At 43.4% G+C, this 22,408-nt stretch overlaps 1 long non-coding RNA gene across 1 annotated transcript in view; it reads left to right on the top strand.

The window, feature by feature from the left end:
* Nucleotides 1-4,119, top strand: part of LOC138453244 (uncharacterized) — a 214,954-nt gene extending 210,835 nt beyond the window's left edge. The window contains exon 4 of the long non-coding RNA XR_011260381.1: nt 3,332-4,119. This is a non-coding gene — a long non-coding RNA (uncharacterized lncRNA). The remainder of the gene's footprint in view (nt 1-3,331) is intronic.
* Nucleotides 4,120-22,408: the final 18,289 nt, after the last annotated feature.

The following is a 22,408-nucleotide window of genomic DNA, read 5'->3' as shown; positions in this document are numbered from 1 at the left end:
TCTTGAAGAGTTCCTTAAGGCTCTATCCTCTCTCCAATCATGTTTAACCTTTACATGTAGCCTCTGCGTACACTCCTGAAAGACCCTGATATAGCCATCCACCAATATGCGGACGATAGTTGTACTGGCGAGTAAAGAAATCCACAGAACATCAGCCTTCTCCATGATTACCTAGACATCATCCAGTTCTGGTTGACTGCCTACCTCAAACTTTACCCAGCCAAGATTTAATTCGTCCTCTTAGGTCCCCACTGCTAAACAGCAACTTGTCCAACAATGGCTCAATGATATACACCTAGAAGGATTTGGTCTGCAAATCTTGGATTCAGCAAAATCCTTAGGCTTCATCATTGCCAGCAGCCTGTCCTTCCAGAAACATATAGCCAATAAGGCCCAACCAGCCTGTCTGTAAATCGCCACCATTTGCAAAATCAAACCCTTCCTTCTGCTGCAGGACTTCCATATTGTAGTGCAGGCCCTTGTGGTCTCGCACATCGATAGGGGAAATGCTCTCCTGACAGGTCTCCCAGCCACTCACTTGGCTCCCCTAAATGTAGTGCAGCACGCTGCAGCACGTCTTCCTGTGGGTGTGTGGAAATTTGATCAAATCACCCTTGTCCCACCGAACTACATTGACTTCCTCTCCAGGCAAGGATACTCTTCAAGAATGCATGTATCATCTACAAAGCATTCATGAGTAGCTCACCAGCGAACTTGGCAGTTAATCCTCACATAGATGGTGACTTGCGCTCTGTGTGCAGCAAATTGACTAACTGGCTCGAATCACAACTAGTTAGCAAAGAGAGGATCCGCAAGCCATTCTTCTGTTGTCAGGCACCCAGTCTCTGCAACTCCATCCCAGCATTGAGTAGGAATGCCCCACAATTCTCCATTTCCGTAAATCTCTCAATATCCCAGCACCTGACCAAGCACTGATCCCAAAGGATGCACCGACCGTAGCTCACAGTACTGTTCTACTGTGAAAAGATGCCAGCCCAAACACGGTCTACCCACAGCTTGTACAGCTCTCAACTGCTCTTGAGCTAGGATGGCGCTTTAAGCAATAAAAGACAAAATAAAAATAGAAGGTAATGGTGTCCTGTGCGTGTGCTGAGGGCTGGGTACATGGCAAGCCTGACCCAATGGGACTGGGCTGTGGAGCGAATATATCAGCAACATTTCCTTTATTGTGTGCTGGCGAAAAAAGCCAGGTGTTTAGGGATGTCCTGAAGGTCCTGTGGCCAACTAGGGAGAAAAGTTGCCTAGGTATAGACTTTCAGTAGTAGTTTGCTAGGACGGAGTAGGAGACCCATCCGTTACATTTCCTGTGGAAGTGTGGGACTTCTTATTGCTTCATTGTTAGAGTTAAGCATTATGACAGGCATGCAGGATAGTGGATGGATGAGTTCTAGGGCCCTGTCACTCCAGAAAACTCTGGGTGTGACCACCTGTCCATTGCACTTAATGGAAAAATGGGGAAGTTTAGGGGCCAGAGGGAGTCACCCATTCTGCGAAGCCACTCCTGAAGGTGGTCAACAGAGGAACACCCAGAGGTCCCTCAGCGCTACTTTACAGAGGTCAGAGGTGTAGGTAGCGCCGCCTAGCATGGGGAAGTGTCCTTGGGTGGAAAGAAGTGGTATCTGTTCCATGGTGGGGTAGAATGAGACTGTTTACACAATCCCAAGACCTTATACACCAGGAGAATAGCTCAGACTAAGGGTTTCACATTTGTACCATTAGAAAGTGATTTGGCGCAGTAAGCAAGCGGGTCAAATGATGAGGCTGGTGCGCAGAGTAGGCCCACATCGGCTGCACAAGCTTCTACAAGGACTTCAAGCAGAAGCTCAACAATAATCCATTGTCAGTTGCTGCAAACCCATGTGGCGAAAGCTTGCTCTCTGCTCACTGCTCCCTGCGACTGCTTCAGGTTTGCTGGCCTCCATGTTTAGATTGCCTGATTCCAACATGTCAGACACAGGTTTTATATAGTGCATTAGATGTTTTCTAAGATCAACATATATTGATAAAAAAATAAATCACTTGCACATCTCTAGAAATGCAACAAATACAGCAGAGAAGGCAATTTACAAAGCAACATTTTTATTTATTTATAAAAGACAGCAAGTTATATGACACTGATATTTACATAATGTCACTAATTTTTAATAACAAATGTAATTTCAATGAAAAGAACTCCACAAAAGATATTACTAGGTGAATCATGTAAAGCATTATTATGTACATCATTCAGACAAAGACAATAATTGTATACAACCTAACCAAATTGAGTTAAAATAAAACAGCCAGAGATAAACATGGGGCTGGGATATATATTTACAGGTGGAATGGGGAAAGTCACAGCTTCCACATTATATAAAACTATAGTTCAAACACACCCAGCAGGGAATCACAACGCCAGAAATAAGTGGGAACAAGATCTGGGACAACAAATAGAAGACCACGAATGGACACAGATATCCACATTGACCAAACACATATCATGTAATGCTAGATACAAACTAATACACTATAAAATAGTGCACAGGACACACTATACCCCTTCGAGAATCAAATGCATTTATCCCGCAGCATCGGGAGGCTGCCCGAGGTGCCAAGCCGAAGATGCAGATATCTTCCATATGCTCTGGGCATGTATAAAATTGAAAGACTACTGGGCTGAGATTTGCACTGCCTTGGGCGAAATGGCTGACCAGCCCATGGAATGGACACCTCGGTTGTGTCTTCTGGGCGCGGTGGGAAAGATGAACCCGACATGGCGGAGACTGCTGAACTTGAGTCTGTTAATAGCCAAAAGGGCAATATTAATGAGATGGAAAAGCATTATACCACCAACCAAGACGGGCTGGGACAGGGATATGTTATGGACAAATGGTACAGAGGAGCTATATATAGACTCGGTACTACCCATGTCCAGACCCAGAACCATATGGGCTAGATATAAACAGTACCTATCAGACAAAGCTGAGATCGAAGACCCAGATTCAAATTAAATGTAAATGTGTATGATGGAATGATGAAAATTCTGAACATTTGTGTATGTGCTATACCTGTGTGCAATAATAAATAAAGTTTACAAAAAAATACATGGTTTGTAACAAACTCCACTACATAATAAGTGAACAAAATAGTGTGGTAAAAAAGTACCAATGTAATGTGTCAAACCATTTAAACCATTTAATGTATTGTACATTTTCAAAAAGATGGCTTACTCAAGTTTGGCATGCTCTCGTTTTTAGAGATTCTTATCTTTTGATGCCAGAACGCACACATAGACCCTAAACTAGTTTTCATTTGTACATGTATTTAACAGAGTCTTCAAGTCACAACCTGATGAAGGCGAACTGCATAACTACAATGCGCAGGAACGCAACTCTTCCAGGGGTTCAAGTGTGGTCCTCCAGCTGGACCAATTTCTGCAACCAGCGGGCAATTTACCTTTTATGAAATTTGGTTATCCCCACTTGCGTTGGTAGACCCATACGGTAGACATTTCCAAGGCTGAGAAAAAGCATTGTAATACTGGAAAATAAGGAAGTGTGTCATTCACATCTATCAATTTGTCCTTATCACATGCAGAGAATATTGTATGATACATATATTGTTGTGTTGGATAGTGATATCTTGGTACAGAATTGAGTTTTTTTGTTTTTTTCTTTCGTTGCTCTCCCGCACCCGTGAACGGGAGTACCTGAGATACAGTCTGTTGGTACAAAACTAAAGTTCACCTAGAACCACACACTCTCGATTTCTACCAAGCAGACTTAAAGCTCGAATGTTTTAATTTGTAGGATTACTCTCATCAGTGGCTTTCCCACCTCTTTTGGCATTCTCTTATGACCACCTTTGGTTCTGCAAATATTTCCTAGCACTGGGTCCCCTATACCCTTTCCCACGTATCTACCCTTTTCCTTCTTTTTCGTATGTAGGTAATCATGATACACGATAATATTGTAGACCCACAGAACCAGGTCTATTGTGTTCAGCATTGAAGTTGTGTAATTTAGGTTTGTAATGTTTTACAACGTTTTGCTACATATATCTTTCTGACTCTATGCAAATTATCAGTCAAATACAAATGTTATCCTTTCATGAATACTAGCCCTTGGTTTGTGTGTTTCTTTTGGCATCTAAATACTTTGGTTTGATTTAATCATTGTTTAAATCATTGGTTGATACAGTTTTGGTTGTGAATCAATAACCGCTTTTGTATCAACATGTGGCAGCAGTCCCTCTTTTTTGTTTAGGTATTAGCATTGCCCACTCTACTGCCAGTCCACCGGGGCGCCCAAACCTTTTTTGTACCTAGATGGAGTAGACTGCTGAGCTGGGCTCAGAAACTGGTAGGAAAGCATACCCCAAGATCATTGAAGTGCTGCAAGTGAACATTAACTCGGAGCTGTGGTCCAGAGCTTGGCCCAAGTTGCAGGACCACCAGACTACATCACCAGACCAACTAAAGAACCTTGCTGAAAGTCTACATACCTGGTGGGATTAGCAAGGCTACAAGATAAAATACTGTCTATTGCCGGAAACTTAGTTAGGGGCCATAAATTCGAACTGTAAGTAATGGTATGTTGGAGAATGCTTTCACAAAGTCCACGGCCTGACCCTTAGGGTGTGTGTGGGAACAACTCAGGGGGCTGGCCCCACCAGCCGCTAAGTGATTGGGGGCCTGGTGTAGTATGGGTAGGATTCTCTGGTCCCCCCACAGTACTGGAGTCCTGAGTCCAGGGATCGTCAAAGTGATGCTATTCCTGCTGCTGACCCTTTAAAGAATGCCCCATCTATGTCAACGGCAGTTTCTGTAGCTCACTCCTCTGCGGTGCCACAGACATTGACAATTCTGGAAGAAAAAAGCAACATTGCTAGACTAGGACAAAGCAAGAGTTTGGTTTCATGGCCATCAGAGTCTTCAGGTAGATTGTGGTACAAGTGTTGGGCCCACCACCTGTCCCTGTTAGGCTGTGTGAGCACACTTTAATTGCCCACGCATGGTAACATAGAATTCAAGGTGAAGTATTAGCCTATTCAAGGCTCGTTCCACAGGAGGGACAGACACATGCGAACAGAGAGGAAACACCTGACGTATTACTGCCCCCATCAGTATCAAGCACACAGATATCATCCACCACAGGCGCAACCCATAGTGCAGGCACGGCTCATTGAGAGGATTTGGGAGGAAGGGGCATGAGGCTGAGGGGCATAAGAAGCTGAGGTGGCAGGAGAGGATAGTGATGACTGTAAGAGGGCAAATTAAGACAATGAGAGTGAAGAAGGGGAACATTAAGGACGGGAAAGGAAGTTGGAGTAAGGGAGGTGGAGTGAGGACAGAAAGGGAGTTGAGGATCTGTTGTAGGTACAGGGCCAGTAAGAGCCAGACTATACCCAACTACTAGTTGTCTCAGGAGAGTGAGAGGAGGAACACGTTTGATGATTCAGTAGCAAGGACATCAGCCCATAGACAGCATGAGTAATGGAAGTAAGGCCTAGAGGCTGACCCAAAGAATTAGGTGAGTGACAATTCCAGTAGGAGAAAAGTAAAACTGGACTGGGTGAACAGATAATTCCAAAGTTCCTCGACCAATCTCACCGCTGGGAGATGTTGCAGACTCTACTGAGGCAAATCTGGGAGCTTAAATAAGAGTTCTGGTTCCCCCTGGAGAAGCTACCACGGGCAGAAACCCACCAGGATACATGGGCAGTTACCAACGACACTGACAAGTTTTTAAAAAAGACTGATTGATGTCATGGAGAGTCACGAAGCAAGTTCTTTTGAGTCACATTTTCTAAAGCAAGAAGACATTCATTAATTGTTTGCCATCCGGAACTGCATTTGGGTTGCTCATTTTTGTGTGGACTACTAAATAAATCCTTTTGAATTCAACTCATACATTGTGTCCTCTGTGGACTCTCTGTGGCCTTCTGACTATACAACCAGTGTTTTAACTGGGAAAGCTCCAGGGCAAAAGTGGTTTCTATTGAGGTATTGTCCAGATTGCTGCTCTTCGGCTGTTGCCTCCTCCTTCCAGGAACAAGACATCTACTTGGGCTACACTAAGTATCAGGACCTGGCCAAGACAAAGACGATAGCCAGAACAAGAGCATCTCATCCTTCTAAAAAGAAGTGCGCAAGGCCACTCTAAAAACTCCAAGGCTTTGTGGGACTTGGTGAAACTGTCTGGAAAAGGCTCCTGAGAGTTTTGTTTGATATTAGAATAGGTATGGACTTGGCATCCTTCACAGACTGTATGTGACATCTCCTTCCTTTCAATGTTTTGTTTTAAAGATCTATCTCCTCTTGAGTTGCACCCCATCCTGTAGGCCATCCTCCTACCCACCTAAAAACCAATAGGGCCTCACTCAAGTTGTATGAACCATGGTGCTGGAGACAACCTCTCATGGCTTATGACGGAAGGACTTTTGGGGTTTAGTTTATTTCTTTCGGGGTCTCTTGGGAAATACTCAAGGTTCATGGTTCAGTCTCACTTATGTTATCAATGACCGTGTTGCCTTGAGCTTCAGAATAAGCCTTACAAAGAACCCTTTATCTAGTTGTTGGCATGTTCTGTCCCTCCTTGCTTGTGAATGGGCTAGCACCGGTTACCTTTCAGTGCTAAAGATTCTAACAGATAATTTGCCAAAACAAAAACAGATACAAATGTCATACGATGTCTAAGGGACAGCAATGCAGATTGCATCATTACAAGTAAGAGCAAGCAACACAGTACTTGACAGAGGACCCAAGCAAGTTCAAATACGCTACGCATATAATTGTGACCTTTCAACAAATCAAATTTCCAGAAAAATACAAAATGAGGGAGCTAAGGCGGATCCCAAAGGTAGATGCCTAATTGAACTCAATTTTCATCTGGCCCTATCTAAAACTACAGTTTTGCTCCACTACCTTGGGTGAAGCTGAATCGTCACTTATGTTGGTCAACATAAAGAGAAGTGGGGGCATCTGGGGGAGAGGGGGAGCGGTTGAAAGATAGCATGGTTTGGAAACCCAGATGTCTCAAATTCAAATGGACCTGAAACTAAAAACGTGCTCCTTGTGGCATTGTACCCGAGTGGAGGAGCCCCAGGTCCTGTAAGCTTCAGAAGTACTCAAAGGGTGTCAGGCCACACGATATCAGCCTGCCCTGAGGGAAATAAAGGCACAGAAATCTAAATGGGGAGGAAGGAAGGAAGGAAGGAAGGAAGGAAGGAAGGAAGGAAGGAAGGAAGGAAGGAAGGAAGGAAGGAAGGAAGGAAGGAAGGAAGGAAGGAAGGAAGGAAGGAAGGAAGGAAGGAAGGAAGGAAGGAAGGAAGGAAGGAAGGAAGGAAGGAAGGAAGGAAGGAAGGAAGGAAGGAAGGAAGGAAGGAAGGAAGGAAGGAAGGAAGGAAGGAAGGAAGGAAGGAAGGGAGGGAGGGAGGGAGGGAGGGAGGGAGGGAGGGAGGGAGGGAGGGAGGGAGGGAGGGAGGGAGGGAGGGAGGGAGGGAGGGAGGAAGGAAGGAAGGAAGGAAGACTAAACTATTTATATCTCAGGGTGATGGTTAGCTTTTATTTTTTTTTCAAGCTTAAAGTGGTAGCCTGATTCAATGGACACGACTGACCTCCATAGCATAAGGAATGTGACGAGGAAGAGGGACAAAATGGTAGTGTTCAATACAGGCACGGATTCAGTATGAAAAAGGTAACTCGACTGACTTTGTTGATGAATGCAACTCACTCAGAAGTGGGGTCCCACTTCTCGGAGCACACATTTCAAAAGGTCCCGTTGATCGGAAGTGCCTTGTTATACAGCACTACATTTAACGTGGCAGTGCTATTTTCAGGCGATGTTTTGATGTAGGCCCTGATAAATGCAATATGCAATTCCAGCTCCCCGTGGAATCTGCACAATGCACATTTATTTGAAAAGTTCATGTTCATGTTATTGTAATTAAAATTAACGAAGTCCAGTGAGAATATTAGAAGGGAAAGTATTGTGGACACACATATGTCAATAATTAAAACCTCTCCTGGACTGAAAAGCTAATAAATATCATGTTTTAAAGTGCCCCAGAGCCCTCGTGCATGTTACTGCAATAGTTGTGAAGTGTACGCACTAGTTTGAGATTCAGACTGTGTAAATGTAGAGCTCTTTTCCCAAATTCCCATTTCACTTATTCCCAGCTTGCTGGCATTCTCATGGCGCCAGATCTATAAAAAGCTTAATTATGTGAACACCTACTGCAAACGCCTGCTTACAGTTCCGCTCATAAAGCGGACAGCCTGGAGCTCAACGGCTCTTTTGGAAGTGTTCTAATCCTTTCAAAAACAGTAGGTGGGACTACTTTTTGACATGCATTTTTTCCGCTCCTCCATTCCTTGTTTTGGTTCCCTGGGGCCTTTTGTGTGCCAACGTGATTATTTACTGCTTCCATGTCCTATTTTGGGAAGGAACATGCTTTCTTGTGCTACTGGAATGTTGTCATACAAGAGGTATTCAGCAATTTCATTAGGAAGAAATTCAAAAAAATAACTCTGGGAAGCCACAGCGGTTAGGTGATTTTGGTGGTGAAGGGTCCTATGCATTGGATGGGCCATGGGATGAAGTCGACAGAGGCAAGTGATAGACAGTTGCACGTATTAAAACAAGCATTGGCAAGGCAAACAGTTTTGTGTAGGCATGGCAAAGGCTTTTGCCAGACACTGCCGTAGTGGTAATAACTGACCATTGATGGTAGCAGATACAAAATGGTGCGAGTACCTCGGCATATAACAGCAGTGCCTGGTAAATGCACAATACCTATACACATGCCAAAACTGATGGCTTTGCCAATGCTTGTTTTTAACAGGACTTCAGTGAAGGACACGCATAATGCTTATAGATCGAGTGGCTGAAGGCAGACCTGGTTAAGACATATTTTATTACACCAGAAGTGCTTTGTGGAAGTGGGAGGCAGGCCAAAATGGGGGAAGCCATGTAGGAGACCCCAGTCAGAGCCACAATTGTGGACCAGGGCGTCAACAGACCTGGTGGGGGTGCGTTGTGTACGCAGACGGAGTACCCCCCTAACCCCCCTAACCCCCCTTGGTAATAACAGGTAGGTTACATGGAAAAGTGGGAACACAATGACGGCACCAAAGTCTTTGTAGAAACCAGGGACAGATGTATTACAGGAGAAGTAAACTCTTTTTCAAAAGTGTCCTTAAATAGATTGGCCACGTCGGGGGCAAAAGTGTCCCCCATGCTGGTTCCGTGACACTGTTGGTAGAAGGTCTGTTTGTAAATAAAATAATTTTCCATGAGGGCTATTCTAGTGCATTCAAGGAGAAATGCAGTGGCTGGTACTATTTTTGTTCTTTTGTCGAGGTAGGTTTTAAGGACTTGTAAACACTCCATCTGGGGAATAATCGTGTAAAGTGATTCCATGTTGGTTTCGTTTTTTGCATGTTTCTTTGCATATTAAACTATGTTGTTGGGACATGAAATGCCCACCCCACGTACCCACATGCATTTTCTCTGCCTTGAAACAATCTGGCATTTACCCTTGTTCTATTTTATGATACCATGCTGCTCAAACAATTATGTGTAATTACATCTGAGTCACAAGTCTCTAGCCATGATGTTCATCCATCTATATATTATTAGGATGAAGTAAACCAATAAGTTCCTAATGTTTAAACATGTTTTAAGACTATGGACTGTTCCGCTTTTCCAGCAACACTACGTTTTCTGGTTTTAATGTATTGAAACATTGCTCAGACGTTTCCTTTGAATTACGGGATTTTCCCTGAGTAAAGACACAGCTCCCTTGTCTGACATGCGCAGAACAGCCATTTTCACGACATGTGCGCAATGCCAGCAAGCACAATCACTTATCTACTACACATGCGCAGTAGCTCCTAACAGTGACACAGCTCATTCCGAGGAAGAGCCTTTGCCGTCGTCCGCCTCATCGCATCCTGGGACTCAGGTAAATCACTCGATCCTCCTCCTATCAGGGACCCAGCTTCCTTTTTGAAGCTGTAGCTCACGAGATCACGAACACTGAGTGAGTTGGAGCACAACGGCCGTTTCTTCTGACATCACGGACACGGCCCTTTTGAAATCACTGCCGCCAAGGCTTCTTTCAATTACATTCTTTGCACCCTAGCACTTTTACCAATTCGAATGTCTAGGCGCCAGTCAGCAAAATATTCTTACTAAATTATTTTTACTCTGCTGCATATACTGTGATTTAATACATGTGCATTTCGCATAGCTCCACCACCCATCTTGCTAATAATCACCCCTCGGCCAGCAGTCCTTGCGGACTCCAGCCGCATAGACAATTTATCACCTCTGCACTTCAAAACAGCACTGTTGTCCTACTACGACGTCACAGCCCAGATCCTTAAAACTATCAAGGTGGCCCTTAGCCACTCTTTAAATCATTTCTTTGACTCATTCAGCTCCAGGCCTCTGACTTTTGCAGACAGCCTCCCGGTCCAACTCTCTGGACTCTAAAAAACCCGACCAAGGCGCTATCTCACTTGAACATGGTAGGTCCCCCTTTTTGCAGTTTTTATTTTTCCCAGACACCACTTTCACTGAACTAACCTTGTCCCCTGTCATCCTACAGGCAGACGGACCCTAATACTAACTTGACTCGATCAAACTGTCCTGAAGACCGTTCGGTACCTGGTGTCTCAGCGCTGTTCCATCTCTTCAGCCACAGCCACCAGTCATTTACACCGAACCAGAAACACAAAATTGTGTGTCGACAATGCTAAATGTTTTATCATTTAAAACAATACATGTAGAAAACTCTGTTTTTCACTCTGCTTACTAACCCACAAATATGCATACTCTAATGTGCTCATCATGCATACCATCAGCGCCACGGCACAGTTTGTAAAAATAGTTTTTGTTTCTTTGTTAGTGTAAAATAAAAAACCCTGTTTTTGTTACTTTTACCTCTTCAGGGGTTTTTTGTCTATTGAGCTAGCAGCCTTTTAGCTCCACTGCAAACCCGGTGACCCTATGTCACGCCTTTGGTTAGGGTAGCTTTGACTCATTTTCTGTTCCATTGTACCCAGTGAGAGAGAGCAGACGAGGGAGAAAGACAGAAGTAGAAAGAGAGAGACACACACACACACACACACACACACACACGCACACGCACACGCACACGCACACGCACACACACACACACACGCACAGACATAGTGACACACACAGCGATACACACACAGCGAGATGCACACAGTCACACAGTGAGACACACACACTGAGAGACAGATCCACACAGACAAACACACCCACACACACAAACACAGGGGAGAAGGCAGACAGGCCAGGAGCCCTACTGATGGAAACAAAATAGAGAGGGAAGACAAGGCTACCTGTTGAAGGGGACTTCTGGGCTCTGCTGCATGCCCCCTGTCAGCACACCACCACCTCCAACCAATGAGAGAAGAGTCAGTCCTTGCTCCACAGGCTTATATAAGGTTGCAAGGCCACAACATGTGGTTGCCAGGGGGATTGGGGTGCAGGGCGGGCACAGAGTTTCAAGTAGCCCACCCTCACCCCCTCCCACAATGAGGAAAACTCAGAGCCAGCCCCCAACTGAGTAACACAACATGTGGTTTCCAGGGAAGGGGAGACTAGGCAACTAGTCTGTCTGTTTGGTTGTCAGGGACAAGTTGTGTCACTCCACCCCCTGCAAGCCAGCAGGGGAGGGGCGATGGGCAACAGCTTTTACGGTATTCTGTGTGAATCCCAGGCCATGGGGTTGGCAGTTGGAGGTTAATTGTAGGGAGGTTAGCTTTGTGACTCAGGATAATTACAGGGTATGCTTGCCAGAGGCCCCCCACCCATGATGGACTCAACAAGTGGACTGGCAGGAGGTAAAAAGCAGGCCAACTGTCACTGGGTAGTTGAGGAGGGTCTCCACTCAAAGAGGCTGCTGAAAAGGTTTTACGACAGGGGAGTTGGCAAGCCTTTGGGAGGAATGTGACCCCTTTGTTGTTGGCCATGAGCTAGTTCCCTGGGAGTGGAGAGGGTAAACTGGTGGAGTCCTTTCCCAGGGATGGATGTGTCGAGATGGGCCTAGTGCCCTCTCTAAGGCTCTGGCGCTTCTGGATAAGGGAAGATGGGCTGGAGACCAAGCAGGAAAGCAGGCAGAGACTCAGGCTGATTTTCAAAGTCATCTTTTTATTCTTCTCAGCAAACCAGAAGACAGAAGACCGCATACATCAGGAGGTCCAACAATATTCAATTGAGCTCTGAATTTAGTCCCCTTATATACTGTTTCAAAGCTGGTTTAATTTATTCTGAATGCCTGGTTATTACTAAATGGTTGCCCAATCTATTTGATATGATATGATATGGCATTCATAACGCGCCTATACACAAGTGTTTCAAGACACGACGAGGCAAGGGAGGGGAGAACAGTGGAAGACAGACAACGATCCTACTAGGCCAGGTGTCATTCAGATCACACAAGTGCGAGGGTAGAGAGAAAGGGAAGAGTGCAGAACTTAGCTCCTGTTCAGTTTCAAGCCTAGAATATTGGTATCTATAATAAATGTATGCTATCTAACATGCCCTTTGCTGCTCAAGGCATTCTGACCCCAAAAAAGGTATGCCGCCCTACAATGTGCTTGTTTTGGCCTTTTAAGCACTATAATTCTAATTTTCGCAATATTGGAATTATTGATCAACCGGACATGTTATCTATATTCAGTTAGACGGGGGTGGGGTCCACCTTCTGTAGATTTAGTTTGGGGGGGTGGGGTCTACCTTCTGTACACATGAATTCCACAAGCACCCTAAAGACACAATCTAAACAGTGCAGAAGTCGTAAGCAAAACATGTCTGCGGTTTTGCTCGCTTCTTAGTGGAGCTGGAGCCGCAAAACAAAGCAGGAAACATGAAAGTCACGCACAGCCAAGAAAAATACCTAACTGTGAAAATATGAAATTCATGCACAGCCATTTCCACACCTTTAGAAAGTGATTTCTGAGCATTTGGAATAGGAGGCTTATGCTCAGGTTTTTCATTTGCCCAGAAGACCATTTTATTCTGGTTTCCAATTCCCAGGAAATCCAGCCCAATTCCAGCACTTCAAATACCCTCTGCTATTCTCCATCTAGAGAGACAATTAAGAGATCAATCCTGCAATTAAGGGGAAACAGGTCATCTGAAGAGCCACCTTAAATCAGGGGCAACAAATCAAATATTGTCAAAGACAATATTTTTGGGCTGTTTTGGCTTTCATTTGCAGACTCTAGTGCAACAAGATTTCATCATATGCCAAGCATAGTCACCATTTGGTGAGGTATAGCTCCACATATACGGCTGCTGCCATCATGTGCCAAGTGAAGTTTTAAATGCCCCAATAATGGATCAAATACATATTTCCAAATACATATTTGTAGTCAAGCAGCAAATCATAGAGTAAGTGTTGAGTCTCACAACTGCCCTTTTTGCAAGAGATTTAGTGTTAGACTTTTGCCCAACAACATCACAACCATAACCTATTAGCAAACTTATTTTTTTATTTGATTTTAAATCTTTTTTTTTTACTAAATCAATAGATTTCACAACAGAACGTCAGAGGAAGAAACAAATCTCCTTAATGCCCAGTTACTTGCCAACCAAATTGGATGTGTATGTTTCATGATATCACCATAACTGTTTTACCTATCTGTGCATTTACAACGTTACAAAGTCCTTCAAAGCAGTTCCTAGGCAGCAGCGGCTTGCAGCTACACAAACTGAGGATAGTAGTAAAGAGGGGCAGTGAGTGGCAAAACCATGAGTGTCAAGTAGGAAGGAACAGAGTGCAGCTTGCAGAGCACAATCTGCAGATGTTCAGAGAGGGAGAGTTAGGGTACTGCAGTGCACTGACACAGTGAAATATGACCACTGAAACTTTCTTTAAAGCAGTTCCCCTTACGCATAACACTATAAAAATACATCACCGTTTTCACAGCGCATCATTAAAATATAAACTGAAATACCACAAGATTCATTACCTAGTTCCAGGGAATCCTCTTTGCCACTCCCCAGAACTCACTCACACCCTACCCAAGCAGAATGTCCTAAAATGCCAAACAAGATCATTATTAATGTTGATCGATTTCAAGGGAATCGTCTAAGATCCACGCAAAACACTTCAAACACACTGACATTAATTAATCTTTTATTACAGGCTTTATACTGGAAACCCGTCTCTAAAAGCAGGAAAGGGATGTGTACCGGTGCTGCTCTGTGTTGGCTTGTTTCCAAGACAAACACATTGCCCCTGAGCTATCCCCCTGGCCCAGTTATAAAGTACTTCTCAAAAACATAACCAAATCATTACAAGACTTGTTGCCTACTGACAGGGAATCCTTACAGCCACTCTGCCAGCATTCCCTCAGACCCTACCCAAACTCAATATTGCAAAGCAATGTTTCATTTTCAAAATGTACTTCCATTCAACAAGTTGCAGAGAATTCCCTAAACATAATGCAATACACCCATAAACACATTTATGTCAAAGATCCATACAGCACCAACAAATTACCCAGATCATCATAGCACTGATTAATAATATCATGCATGCACCCCTTCAAAAACATGTATTAATTTTCAATGTTTACTAATATAAAATGAGCAAATGGGAATCTCCTACTTATTACACCCACGTATACATACCTCATAGTTACCTGCCTCACAAAAGGATCAGAAAGATCCCAGTACTGATCATCCCTGTAGCTAAAAACTAGCAAAGAAAGAAAGGTAGCAAACACACGTTTTATAACGAGCATTCATGTATGTATGGAAACAGGATCTTCAGTGCCTCAGGAAAAGAAGACCTGGTGAACCAGAGAAATAAACCATTGGCCAGACACTGCCCCAAACGTCCACCACTGAAAGGGTACAGTTCTGCCCAATCATCTGATAATGTGCCAGTTTACACATATTGCATTAGAACAACGAACAAGAAATACAACTGTGAACATACACAATTTCTCTTTCATTACAGTGACACCAGAGAAAAAGAGAAAGCAAGGCACCAGAAGAAGGCCAAACTGTCATATAAGAGACATCATCCACTATCGTTCAAGTAAGTAGAATGTAAAATCACTACAATTAGTTTATTAAAAAATAACTCCTATGTTGATACATCACTAAAGTACTGCTAAACAGTGTAATCCAGTATGATCTAAGGTAAGTAGAATAACAACTGTGCATTAGTAGTAAAATGAGAAACAAAACTATTGTTAATAGTACATTCAACAACAAATCAGCACTCTCCCCTACACTATTGTTACACATATATAAAGAGCGCCCCCTCATAGTAGTTCCCACAGAGAGATGCTGGGTACTGTTACAAATGAGGGATTAGCACAGTACTCGAGACCAGGTAAAAGTTCACAACAACGTTTATTTGCTTCACAACTGGACAGGTTTGTTCTGACATAAATGCTTTAGGTTTGTAAACTTCAAATCCTCCCCCTTGACTTCCTATGTTCAAAGTCACCCTTTGGCAAAACAGCCACTCACTGCCTCTGGGGTTTATGGTGTCCCTACTTCCTTTTGGCCTTTGCTGAGTTTTCTTGATATACCTGTTGCTGTCAAGATCCAGTGTTCATCTCTGTGTACATTAATATCATGTATCCCCACCTGGTACTATGTCTCCTGGTGGCGTCAGGGCCAGAAATGTGTGATGGTAAATAGCCTCATTGGAACCGACACATCCTCCTCCCATTTTTGCAATAGCTTTCTTCCCCGATGGTCAGAAGTACATTCTAGAGGCCATTTCTCCACCTGGCTAGGAATCGCTTGCATGCTGTTCCATTATCCTCTTCCTCTCCTCTCTCAAGCTTCACCTTCACTTTCCATTGTCTCCTTTTCTCTCCTCAGGGTTTCCAATTTCTACTCTCTTTCTCCTATCAGATATATCTCCTCCATCTCCTCCTCATCTCACTCCTCTAAACCACCTCTACTCTTCTTCCTCTCCTCGCCCCTCCTTTTCCTCCTCCTAATCTCTCTTCTGTTTACTCTTTCACCTCCTTGCTGCACTGTGACACTCTAAACTTCACCTGCACCTCCATACTTCTAACTCCCACACCCACTCTACTCTGTGATACTTTTTTATATACAGTATATAGTAACATGAAATTCTACTTCATTAAATGCATATTAAAAAGTCCTTATCTATACTAGTAAAATTGTTTGACACTAAACCGCTGACCTGTGCAACTATGTATGTACATCTAGTTTTGGAGCCATCTTCACATGTGCGACACAGCCAAAACAGCACTAATAAAGTGTGGGCCACTGCAGCACAAATGATTACTGTGTTGTCAACAATTAAAGCTAAACACATGACAAACCAGAAACCCCTACCTACATTATCTAACATTTTAGAATCTCTAAAATGAAACAGAGGTTACTAAACGAACTGGTGTAGATGAAAAACAGCAATGCTGCTACCTTAAATAAGTAAGCATGAACGCAGCAATTAGTATTTATGAAAGTGAAAACAAAACATGCAACAAATCAACAAATAAACTATATGAATAACAACATGTAAACATCTGACCCCACACCTTCCTTTATGTTCACTTCAGAGTACTCAGAAACCTCAAGCCCTTGTAGTTACTGCAAGTCAGCGTGCCGCAGTTGAAGCCTCATTCTCAGTGTACTTTGAATCTGGTAACACAACAAATTATTTCTTTCAACACAAACACACAAACAAAAACAACTTTAACTAAAGTTTAAAACATACTTGCAAGTGGCATTAGCCCAGGGGAACCTCAGATCCAACCCCAGTCATGATGAACACAGACTCTACATAACACAGATCAAACACAGATACCACCCTACTGACAAAAATCACCTTCACAATGAGAACCAACACTACACACAGTATCACACACAAAAACTCAAACTTAAATGTTGACCCACACTCACTCCCACCTCTTCAATGACTCAAATCCCATTAACAGCCACTCAATACACACACACACACACCCACTATCAGTACGCCCACAAATATCACAGCACATACACCTACATTCATGGCCACAAGTGCGCCCAGGCTGTACCTATGGGAAGCCTGCACTCTTCGGTGTGGGACTATTTTGAAGCCCAACACTGCCAAGATGTAAACATGGCCACAACAGCCATTTACTCTGTATGCCTGACACCTTTACAGTGAAACAGTCCCCCTAAGTACAGACGGGGACATCTTGTATGCAGCAAAAGCACTACAACATGTATTACGCACATATTCAGAAAGCCTCAACAAAAAACACAACTGCACAAGCTGCTGCATCTCACCATGTTCACATTATCACTACCACTACTGTAGGCCTAAAATAATCCAGCCAAATAAAACATTGCACCTCACACACACCAACTGAGTCAGACACACACATGATTGCCCTGCTCTGTGTTTGCGTACCATTGCTCCTACCAAGGTCACAATTTCCAAATGAAAAGGAACACAAATTAAAGAGTCTGGTTTTCAGTGATCTCCTGAAGGTTAGATGTTCCTCTATTGTGCATATTTTCTTGAAGAGTGAGTTCCAGAGTTTTGTAGAGATGTACGAGAAAGCAGATCCACCGTATTTCATTTTGGAATGTTGTTTGGATTCAAGTCGTAAGTTGTTTGGGTTCAAGTCGTATGTCACTGCTGCATCTCAGGTTTCGTTTCGGTCTATAGATTTAGATTTATTCTTGCAGGAACTGTGCTCCTTCGCCATGGATTTCTCTGAGTGTTATGCAGAGTGTTTTGAAGTAAATCCTTGGACTTGTAGCCAGTGCAGGGATCTTTCCTCCAGACATACAAGAACACCCTACGCTAACCTGTTGCTTCTACCCAAAGTCAAGCGTGCCAGAGGGGGTGGCGTAAGTTTCCCCTTCATTGCTGCTAGGCAATGGAACTCCCTCCCGCTCGCCATCAGATCTGAACCCTCACACCTTGTGTTTCGTTATCTGCGCTGAGTGTGGCTGAGCTGAGTGGGAAGGCTTTGCTGGGAGGTGACGGGGTGAGAGGCAGGAGGAGGAATAGTGTGATGTTGGATTTTGTGAGGCAGACGAGGCGGTGGGAGGAGTTGTGAGTTTATGTGAGACAAGTATTGATTGGTGGGTCTGGTGCACATCATCCTTTAGGATGGGGAACCGCCTGCGTGGGCCCGCCCACGCACCCGATAATTAAGAAGAAGAAGAAGTTGATCAAAACTAGGCTATTCGCCTGAACCCCCCACCTAACCAGCAGCGTCTCCATGCTAGGCTTTGATGTGCTCTCACGTAGTAACAGCTAAATGTACTGTGCTATGCCACAATATGCTATACACCCTGTAACCCTACGTGTAGCCATATCGCCTCCATGTAACATACCATGTACTTATGTATGCACACCGACCTGCAACTGTAACTAAACCAATTCCATGTAACAACAGCACCACGATGCCCCTGAGCTTTTAGTGTGCTTTATAAATGCAAATAAATAAATAAATAAATAAAATAAATAAATCTTAGAGCTGGTGTGAAAAGGAATGCCATATATTGCATGTCTGATAATATAACTGTACAGATGTGTTGCAAATAATTTTGGTGAAAATGGAGTATGACAAAAATGTATTTATTAATTTAATATGCATATAACATTACAGTTTTACATATATAGTACATAAAATCACATCTTTATCACAATTCATGTTAGCTTTCATACACCTTAACTTCATTACTTAAAAAAAAATATATCACTATAGAAATTTTAAAACACCATTTGATAATTCAGATGAATTCTCTAAAATTTTCACAAAGAACTTCATCATATGAAATATTAAATTCATGTCCTTTCCATTCATAAGACTCGTCCATATTCAGACATTTTGCACGTAGATGTATCATTGTTATATTTCATCAGGTATTTTCTGCGTATTCCCTCAATACTCTCACATTCACATATTATGTGGTAGGCAGTTTCTATTGTATTATTCCCACATAATCTACAATATGGACTATCCTTATGGATAGCGTTTTTTGAACCTAGTATGTCTAGAGTATTACAAATGTTAAATTTAAACTTTAGATACCACCTAATTGTTATGCTTTCTGGAAATGCATGTTGGTAGGTGGGTATACCATCTCTGGACATCAAGTGTTTTAGAAAGGGACCACTATTTACTTTTTCACCCAAATTCACTGTCATCTGCTCTTTATCTTGCTCACTAATTAGCCTTTTTAGTTTACGCTTGATCTGCACAATGGAGAACAACAGCCAATCATCATTGTCACTTTTTGTCCATTTATCATACATCTTGACAAAAATACTCTTTATCAAAGATAGGTTTCAGAATCACAAGAGAAATACTTCTTGTCTGCTAACACAACACCCTATTTAATTACTAAACAACGGCTGTGAGCTACTCAATATTTAGAACAAGATTTGTAAAGTAGTGGTAGAGTGTGAGTTAAGTTTGTAGTGTGATGGGCTTTGTTTTTATTATGAAACAATTCTATTTGCACTGTTTCTGTACCTTAAGGTTAGCCTTCACAACATTTGTAGACTTCACATTCTATAGCTGGTAACCTTAACCTTTAATATTAATATGTTTGTTATTCTGAGCGTATTGTCATTGATACTGTTGTGGTCATGGTGGGTGTAGGTTTCTGTGAATGGCCAGTTATGCTTGGCTGTTGAGCGGATCTGTATTATGTGTGTGTGATTTTCAGTGTTCCATTCCCCGAGTATTGTTATTGGTCATGTCCCCATCTTGTATGCAGTGCCCATTTTCCATGTTTTGGTTTGTATTACATGAATGTGATTCTGAGAATACTATTTTGACCCTATTGTTATTATTCATGGTGTGGGCTTGTATGCGGTGCCCGATGTCTATGGCTGTAGTGTTGCCTTTTGGTTTCTTCTTCTAAGCATAGTATTTATTCTGAGTGTAATGTTTTTGGTTGATAATGATGTGCTCTTGTATGCATTTCATGTTGCATATGGCTACAGCTCTGATTTTTGTTATGCAAGTTTTATTGCTGTCATATTATTTCAAGCATATTGTTGCACATGGTACACTCACGCTGTTCGTTGGTGTGAGCACGTTATCTGCAAATGCGCATATGATCTCTAAAATACACATGTTTAAATATAGTGAGAACAATATTTTTCTTTAAAAATAAATAACATTTCGAGTACAAAATGCTTTTGGGTTTGGCTGATCTGATTTTTTAAATGTATGCAGCGCGCACCAGTTCAACTGAATCCCATGGAATTCAACGACATCTCCTTCATGTTACCCACATGGAAAGGGCACGCTGTGGAAATATATTTTGGATGGAGAACCGACCCACCTTCATTGAGTTACTGCAGCCATATGGCTTTTTTCTTAGCATCTAAGTAATCAAGCGGAAAAACAAGCATAGCATGTGACATGTGTATGGGAGGACAGGTCAAAGAGACCCCCCTCCCCTGCAGTCCCCTCCTTGTGATGTCTATGACTCATCAGGGTCCCCCTGCCACCAGGGCCCAGGTGGTGGGGGGACCAGTGGCCGACACATGGACCAAACGTACTGTATTAGGCTAGACCCTGGGAACCATTTTGAAAACCAGAACGCCATCTTAAGACATGACTCCATGTGCGCTGCAGCACGGCCCCCACCTTCAGAGAGTCCTCGTGTACCCTGTTGCCTCCACTCCCTGGCAGATCCGCTGAAAGCCCGTTCCCACGACCAGTCGGACATGAGCTAGTGTTAGAGCAAACACTGTATCTTTCACCTTCCGCAGTGCATCATTATCCTCAGCGTGACCCGGGCAGCGGGGCTGGCCTGGATAATAACTGAAAACCGTCCTCGATGAAACAAAAGTCTTAATCCCACACCAAGAAACTGTTCATACATATATACAAATATACATACATTGCATTACAATGATATCCCTTCTGCACAACCTCTGTGTCAAAAATCTACGAACACTGCACGAACAAAAGAATGTGTCATTGTGTGACCACATGGTCACAACACTCAAACCCTCTCAGTATGAGCACACACTCAGGGCCCTGGCCTCCTACTATGTGCTTCTCAAGGGGTAATGTAAAGTGAGTGATACCAAGTCCTTATGCCATGACTACCCTGATGCTGCCAGAGTGCAAAGGAACACAAGCGCGACAGTATTGTGAGCTCATGTAAAGTGCTTACATGAGATACATAGAATGCCATCAAGTGCAAATGTACAGGTTTAATGTGTATTACTGCTGTCAACCGTATTGGTCTGTTGCTCCTGCGTGCTCCACTAACCCCAATGCTACCTCACGTATCATGTTTACAATGTGATGCTAAAACTGCTAATATTACAAATACTTACCCTATAGTGACTAATGGAACTGTAGATATAGTTAACGAATTCTGAAATTAATATGTACTGATGTAAATACTATAGATGCGTAACCCCTTAGCCATTTTTACATTATACATTATACATTATTACATTATACGAATCCCTTCATCGTCAATGCAATCCAATACGATTTGCAGCTTGCGAGAATTCTATCATCGCGGGCATATCCAGGGCCGCCTCCCCTCCCTTCCTATTGAAGCCTGCCAGAGAAAGCAAAGACCCGAGCTACACCGCCTCACCTCCCCCAATTCGGCTGGAGCCGCTTCAAGCATTCATGGTTCCCCCGCAGCTCACATGGCCACGAACAGCCACCTGAATTATTTACAGCCCAGCAGCAAAAATCCAGCCATAACCAGAGGCCAGAGGTGTCTCCTCATAGGTCCCACGACCCACCAGTTCACCCCAGGTTAATGACGCTTGTAAAAGAAGACACCTAATATTGCACTAACATTGTGTAAAAGCATCCGTCATGACTTCTAACGAGACCCAAAGCTTGGATAGCTTACCCCGTGCCCTGAGACCCGACCCCATGGCCTATGATGCCTAGTCAACAGGATATCAGCAACCCTGTACTGATGTATCGCCACAGCACCCCACCTAATGCACATTCCTCCTGTGTTGTATTAACCTGTAGAATAACCTATTGTAGGATTTACAGGGCAACTGACATTGCGGCATTGAATGAATGGGGTGTGCCTGGCCCTTAGGGCAGAAAGCCAAGGAAGATGTCCATTAATGACACTGATCACGCCTGACCGGACAGCGCCTCCCGAATGAGCCCAGCTGACCTGCCCACCCCACGTTGGCACCCGGCGGTGTCCACCAACCACGAAGCGACGCATCACAGCTGCACATATAGTTAGTCGATGCCACCCAATCCCCATGTACATGTGCCCCCTATAGTGTGTAGGTGCCTATGACACTTTTTGTAAATATAAACGCCTGTCCTTGCGATTGTCAGACAGAGCGCTCTCGGAGTTTGCAGAGTTCTTTGCATGCCCTATTTTGAATTAGATAAAGCTTCCCT

The sequence above is a fragment of the Ambystoma mexicanum genome, chromosome 4p (genome assembly GCF_040938575.1).
Source record: "Ambystoma mexicanum isolate Mex_15411 chromosome 4p, UKY_AmexF1_1, whole genome shotgun sequence".
In the NCBI taxonomy this organism is placed as follows: Eukaryota; Metazoa; Chordata; class Amphibia; order Caudata; family Ambystomatidae; genus Ambystoma; species Ambystoma mexicanum.
The sequence above is the reverse complement of the archived record's forward strand: the minus strand, read 5'-3'. Positions and strand labels throughout refer to the sequence as shown.